This window comes from Bos javanicus, chromosome 19 (genome assembly GCF_032452875.1).
Source record: "Bos javanicus breed banteng chromosome 19, ARS-OSU_banteng_1.0, whole genome shotgun sequence".
Taxonomy (NCBI): Eukaryota; Metazoa; Chordata; class Mammalia; order Artiodactyla; family Bovidae; genus Bos; species Bos javanicus.
The window spans coordinates 20,640,805-20,648,246 of record NC_083886.1 but is presented as its reverse complement, the minus strand read 5'-3'; the positions used below and the strand labels follow the sequence as shown (position 1 = coordinate 20,648,246).

Below are 7,442 nucleotides of genomic sequence, written 5' to 3'. Positions count from 1 at the left end.
AGAGGTGAAGTCACTTGTCTCAGATCCCCCAGCCGATGAGAATGGCAGAGCTGGGGATTTGAGCTGGGTTCAGTTTGATTTCCAAGCCTGGGTTCTTTCTAGAACCACACAGCCCCCTAAGCAGAGTGGGGATAGAAAGTAACAGAGACGAGTGGCATAGGAACGAGGAGACTGAGCGGGGGCCCCAGGCAGAAACAGCAGCGCAAGGAGGACAGGACGGGGAGCCAGAGGTGTGTCCCCAGAGCCATCTGGAAAGGAGACTGGCTCACACCTTTGGGTCCACACAGCAGGGCCCACACAGAGGCTGGGGCCCTGAGCCAGGGGCTGGGTTCCCTGGGGACAGTCTTACCTGGAAGCTGATCTTGGACACATTCACAAGGCCGACGACTGTGATGGTGTTGACACTGTGCAAGGGCATGCAGTGGGCATACTGCGTGAAGAGGTTCCCATTCACCATCACCTGTCAAGATGAATATACATGTCAAGAGAGTGTCCCTGGTCAGGTGGGAACACACCCAAGCTTCTGCACCCCTGCCTCTGGAGTTTAGAATTTGTCTAGTTTTCATATCAATCCTCTGCAGGTCTGGGCATTAGCTTTCAGAGCTGCAACACTTATAGGAACATGCTTGGGACCCAAAACACATCCAATCTCTAGGTGGCTCTAGTTGTTGGATTTTTAGTTCTTCTTCTTGTTTATTGCAATAAGTTTGTCTTTCTAATCTTAGATCATGTGGGTGTTACTGAAATATGCATATTGAAATATACAAACAAATGTTGGTGAGGAGCAGAGGAGAGGTGGCCTCAGGTTGCATGATGAGGGGCTGGGGACATCCATGTTCACACAGAGAAGCACAGACACAGGTGGACTCATCCCCCTTTCCCTCTCCCCAAGCTCAGGGACACTGCTCTGCTCGCAAAAGCAATGTGCAGTGCCCAGTAAAACTAAGCCATTAGTAACACCTGGATAAAGGCAGCACAAACAAAACAGAACCAAAAATGTTCCCAGGGACCTGGAGTGGAAGAAGGGCTACAACAGAGGAATGGAAATAACTTGGACTTTAAAGACCCGGGAGACCAAAAAGCACCATGGTGACTTATCTGGTGCTTATTTCCAGAAAAAGAAGCAACAGCTGCACCTGTAGATGAAGTGAAGGTGTGCAAGGAGACTGCAACCTTATGAGGAAATGGTCCTCTTCTCTGTACAAAGGTGTTGCTCATCTGACTAGTTAAAGGCTATTCAGGGCACCTAATTGAGGTGAGGGACAGGCAGCTGAAGCAAACAGAGGAGAACTCCTGCTCACCTTGAACCAACTCTCTACCTGGAAGCAGAGCTCAAAGTGAATCTCCCTCTGGAAGGACATCTGCATCTTCCTCTCCTCCGGCCCCCAGCTTCTGTTCTGCCTTGTGTTGCAAACCACATAGCCATTGTCTTCAAACCGAGGGTTGAAGTGGAAGGCAATGTTGTTGATGTCACTGAAAGCAATCTGAAAGTTTACTTCAAACCTAGGTCAAGGAAAATCAGACAGTATCCTGGCTTACTGCCAAGGGTGGGAACAGGAGGTGCTCACTCTTTGACATCCATCTGGGAACCTGTATACAACCTGCGTGGCTGGTTGGTACTCATCCCTACTCTCTTCCCATCCCTTTGGTTCACCTCATTCACCTTAGTGTGTTTTGTACAGTTACCACATTGTGCCCTTACAGTGTGGTTTTCTAAAAATAAGGAGGACCATTTTTTGATTGGGTTATTTATTTTTCTGGAATTGAGCTGCAGGAGTTGCTTGTATATTTTTGAGATTAGTTCTTTGTCAGTTGCTTCATTTGCTATTATTTTCTCCCATTCTGAAGGCTGTCTTTTCACCTTGCTTATAGTTTCCCTTGTTGTGCAGAAGCTTTTAATTTTAATTAGGTCCCATTTGTTTATTTTTGCTTTTATTTCCAATATTCTGGGAGGTGTGTCATAGAGGATCCTGCTGTGATTTATGTCGGAGAGTGTTTTGCCTATGTTCTCCTCTAGGAGTTTTATAGTTTCTGGTCTTACGTTTAGATCTTTAATCCATTTTGAGTTTATTTTTGTGTATGGTGTTAAAAAGTGTTCTAGTTTCATTCTTTTACAAGTGGTTGACCAGTTTTCCCAGCACCACTTGTTAAAGAGATTGTCTTTTCTCCATTGTATATTCTTGCCTCCTTTGTCAAAGATAAGGTGTCCATAGGTGCATGGATTTATCTCTGGGCTTTCTATTTTGTTCCATTGGTCTATGTTTCTGTCTTTGTGCCAGTACCATCGGAGAAGGCAATGGCACCCCAGTCCAGTACTCTTGCCTGGAAAATCCCATGGGTGGAGGAGCCTGGTAGGCTGCAGTCCATAGGGTCACTAAAAGTCAGACGTGACTGAGCAACTTCACTTTCACTTTTCACTTTCATGCATTGGAGAAGGAAATGGCGACCCACTCCAGTGTTCTTGCCTGGAGAACCCCAGGAACGGGGGAGCCTGGTGGGCTGCCATCTATGGAGTCTCACAGAGTCGGACACGACTGAAGTGACTTAGCAGCAGCAGCCAGTACAATACTGTCTTGATGACTGTGGCAAAGAACTAAACAGACATTCCTCCAAAGAAGACATACAGATGGCTAACAAACACATGAAAATATGCTCAACATCACTCTTTATCAGAGAAATGCAAATCAAAACCACAATGAGGTACCATTTCATGCCAGACAGAATGGCTGCTATCCAAAAGTCTACAAGCAATAAGTGCTAGAGAGGGTGTGGAGAAAAGGGAACCCTCTTACACTGTTGGTGGGAATGCAAACTAGTACAGCCACTATGGAGAACAGTGTGGAGATTCCTTAAAAAACTGGAAATAGAATTGCCTTATGACCCAGCAATCCCACTGCCGAGGAAACCAGAATCGAAAGAGACACGTGTATCCCAATGTTCATCGCAGCACTGTTTATAATAGCCAGGACATGGAAGCAACCTAGATGTCCATCAGCAGACAAATGGATAAGAAAGCTGTGGTACATATACACAATGGAGTATTACTCAGCCATTTAAAAGAATACATTTGAATCAGTTCTAATGAGGTGGATGAAACTGGAGCCTATTATACAGAGTGAAGTAAGCCAGAAAGAAAAACACCAATACAGTATACTAACGCGTATATATGGAATTTAGAAAGATGATAACGATAACCCTGTATGCAAGACAGCAAAAGAGACACAGACGTATAGAACAGTCTTTTGGACTCTGGGAGAGGGAGAGGGTGGGATGATTTGGGAGAATGGCATTGAAACATGTATAATATCATATATGAAACAAATTGCCAGTCCAGGTTCAATGTATGATACAGGATGCTTGGGGCTGGTGCATTGGGATGACCCAGAGAGATGGTACTGGGAGGGAAGTGGGAAGGAGGTTCAGGATGGGGAATATGTGTATACCCATGGCAGATTCATGTTGATGTATGGCAAAACCAATATAATATTATAAAGTAATTAGCCTACAATTAAAATACATAAATTTATATTAAAAAATAAAGATAATAAATATACAAAAAAAATAATAAAAATAAGGAGGAAATGGGTAAAGAAATTCGTGTCCAAGGTGGAAGTGGAGAAACATCCCTAGAAGTGAGAGTCTTTGGGACCAAGTGGTGGCTCATTGGAGGCCAGCCTGTGTCTGCTCAGTTGGGAAAGAAGAGGACACATGGAAAGAACAGGTGACATCAATGGGACACCTACAGAGATGGTGTCTAAGGGGAGACATAGAATAAGCACTAGGTTCAGGAGTGGGGACCTCACGTGAGCCCGTGTCCCTCAGTGGAGGCTGGTGTGTGTCTATCTGTGGGGTCAGCAGGCCTGGATCCCAACCCCAGTTCTGAAGTTTGTGTCATTTGCAATGATCCTGGACTATGCTATCCTCAAGCGGCCCAGCCCAGAAATAGGGCGACTGCCTTCCTAGGAAATCCCCAAGTAAGTAACTCTTTTTGGAAGGACTATGAGTGGATAGCTGGAATTAACTCTTTTAAATTATTTTAAATTTATTTTTAATTGGAGGATAATTGTTTTACAATATTGTGTTGGTTTCTCCCATGTATCAACATGAGTCAGCCATAGGTATACAAATATCCTCTCCCTCTTGAACTTCCTTCCCACCTCGCCACCCCATCCCAGCCCTCTTAGGTGTTCCAGAGCACCAGATTTGAGTTCCCTGTGTCATACAGCAAATTTCCACTAGCTATCTAATTTTGCATATGGTGATGTGTATGTTACTCACTCCTCCAGTACTCTTGCCTGGAAAATCCCATGGGTGGAGGAGCCTGGTGGGCTGCAGTCCATGGGGTCGCTAAGAGTTGGGCACGACAGAGAGACTTCACTTTCTCTTTTCACCTTCATGAATTGGAGAAGGAAATGGCAACCCATTCCAGTGTTCTTGCCTGGAGAATCCCAGGGATGGGGGAGCCTGGTGGGCTGCCGTCTCTGGGGTCGCACAGAGTCAGACACGACTGAAGCGACTTAGCAGCAGCAGCAGCATGTTACTCACTCAATTTGTCTCACCCTTTCCTTCCCCACTGTTTCCACAAATCTGTTCTCTATGTCTGCATCTCCATTACTACCCTGCAAAGAGGTTCGTCAGTACCATTGTTCTAGATTCCATATATATATGCATTAATATATGATATTTGTTTTCCTCTTTGTGACTTCATTCATCTACCTCATTTAACTGACTCAAATGTGTTCCTTTTTAAAGGGAGTAATATTCTGTTGTATGTATGTACCACAATCCTGGTACATCCAATCATCTGTTGATGGACATCTAGGTAGCTTCCATGTCCTAGCTATTGTAAATAGTGCTGTGATGTACACTGTAGTACATGTGTCTTTTTCAATTATGGTTCTTCAGGGTATATGCCCAGGAGCCCTCTTATTCCCAGAGCCCATTTGCTTTCTCTGTGAAGGAGGTGATTTCTGGATGCTGTCCTCAACACTAGGGTGCTCTGTGAGGTTTAATCCAGCAGGGCCACGAGGAACTGGCATGGCCCTGAACCCAGCCATCCTCTATCCAAAGAAAAGGAAGCTCAAAGTGACTGAAATGGCAACATCTAAGCCCCTATTCCTAAAGTGGAGAAAAGTGTTTCTGAAATATCTCCGGAAGTAGTTTTCCTTTGGGGGTCCTCCAGCTTCATTGCTGTGTTCCTTTGAAAATTCCGCCCCTGGGAAGGTGAGAACAGCAGCTCCCATCGGAAGAGGGACCCTCAAAGGTAGAGACGGGTCTATCAGACAGAGCGGGAGTAGAAAGTGCTCCTGTGCTGGGAGGAAGGGTCAGCAGAGGAAGAGGGAGAGAGAGAGATGGGAGTTCAGAGACAAGGTCCCCGATTCCCCCACTGACAGAGTTTCTGGGGAACTGGGTGCCTCACTTCCCTCCGAGTCCCCTGGGGGCACGCAGGGCTCTCAGAGTCCATGGCCACACAGTCAATGTGTGTCACCTGGCAGGGGAGGCAGTGGCAGAGGAAGTCATCCAGAATCCAGATGTAGAGGTAGGGCTGTGGGGCGAGGGGCCTGGAGGGATCTAGAAGGTCCTGGACCCCATGCAAAGTGATGAGAGGACCAGCGAGGGCAGAAGCCAGCTGAGATTGGATAGAGAGGCTTCAGAGAGAGACCACGTGTCCTGAGGGGCCTCGGTGGACAGAGTGGGCCTCAGGAGAGTTCTACCTGGGATTTGTGAACACCTGAGGACCCCTACTGCCTCTGAGAACATGTGCAAGTTTCCCAATAGGCCCCCTTGAGCAGGAGGGGAACGGGAAACAGAAATGAGATATTAATATTTTGAATTGATTTGCATTTTCCAGAAAAGATCTTGAAACTGAAAGAGAAACTGAAACAAATTACAGCTTTAAAGGCAACTTTAAATATTTCCACATCCCCTCACATGAGGGTTCTGAAGTAGATGGGGGTGGCTATTAGAAATGGAGAAGGTTGACGTATCTGCAGCTCTGGGTCATTGTGCACAAAGTTCAGTCCTAGAACTTCTCTGGGCTGGCCTGCTTCCCTCCTAGACTGTGAGCCTCCATTCCCCCCGTCTCTGGGGAATCTGGTTAATGGTGCCCCGTCTGCTACAGGTAGGTGGCAGGGGGAGCTTGAGAGAGTAATTTCCTAGGCAGGTTGATAAGGAGTCTAGGGGTCCCCAAGGACAGAGGGGTCTGGAATTCTCAAGGAGGAAGAAAGGACAAACTTTTTTTCCTTCTCTACATTCCTTAGGATTATATAACAATAATGTATCCTGCCTGAGGACAGTCTCTGGATTAAGGACAGTCTCTGGATTAAACCTTCTGGCTAATTCTGTTATCCTAAAATGTAAATTATGGGAGTAGACCTGGTTTTTACAAGGATTATATAACAATACTGTATCCTGCCTGAGGACAGTCACTGGATTAAACCTTCTGGCTAATTCTGTTATCTTAAAATGTAAATTATGGGAGTAGGTCTGGTGAGGTCTTTACAACCTCCAGACATTCTTTGGATTATATAACCTCATTGTTAACACTAGCAAGCAGGTACTCTTTCTGCCCGCTTCTGATGCTTATGTCAGAAGCTTTCTCTATCTCCTTTATACTTTAATAAAACTTTATTACACAAAAGCTCTGAGCGATCAAGCCTCGTCTCTGGCCCCGGATTGAATTCTTCTCCTCCGGGGGCCAAGAATCCCGGTGTCTTCACATGATTCAACAACAACCTTTCAGGCTGTGCATTGTTGGTAGGGGCGTGGGGCCCTTCCCATCCCCTGAGCTGGTGAGGGTGCTCAGAAGGTGCTATGTGGACCATCCTGAGCTGACAGCACCATGGTTTGCTCAGGGATGAGGCTGAGAGAGACGACCATTCCCAGTACCTGTTCCCACCTAAGGAATGAACACTCCCCATGACGGTGATCTTGTGTCTGAATGGAGACCCCCTTCTATCCTCCCGGTGAAGGGGATGTGCTGCGAGGAGGGAACAGTGGTCACTGGTCTGCTTCCTTCTCTCCATCCTCTTCAGCACTGGCCAGGGGCTGGCCTGGGTGTGGGGCAGCAGGCTAGGGGCTAAGTGCAGCCGTGAACAAGACAGAAGGAGGCTCAGCTCCACGGACCTTCCAGGTCTGGAACGAGTTAGTTACACAGACCATCTGAGGTTGAGAGAAGGAGCCCCTGCAGCTCTCAGAGGATGTGACAGGGACAGATTGGCAGCCTGGCATCACTGTGTGTCACTGCATCCCATTCCAGGGCCTGGCTCTGGTCTTGAGGAGGCAAGAGATGCCCCCAGAGCTCCGTTATTCAAAGACCCAGACACTTGTCTGAGACTCTCGGTTCTCTGCACCCTACACTGTGGCATGTGTTCTGAATGTGTCAACCCCCTCACACTCTCAAAAAACAAAAACTGACTGTCACGCGAGTGTATGTTCCTCGG

At 46.8% G+C, this 7,442-nt stretch overlaps 1 pseudogene; it reads right to left on the bottom strand.

The window, feature by feature from the left end:
- Nucleotides 1–265: 265 nt before the first annotated feature.
- LOC133233075 (galectin-9-like) lies at nucleotides 266–7,161 on the bottom strand (annotated as a pseudogene).
- Between the last annotated feature and the right edge of the window lie 281 nt (nucleotides 7,162–7,442).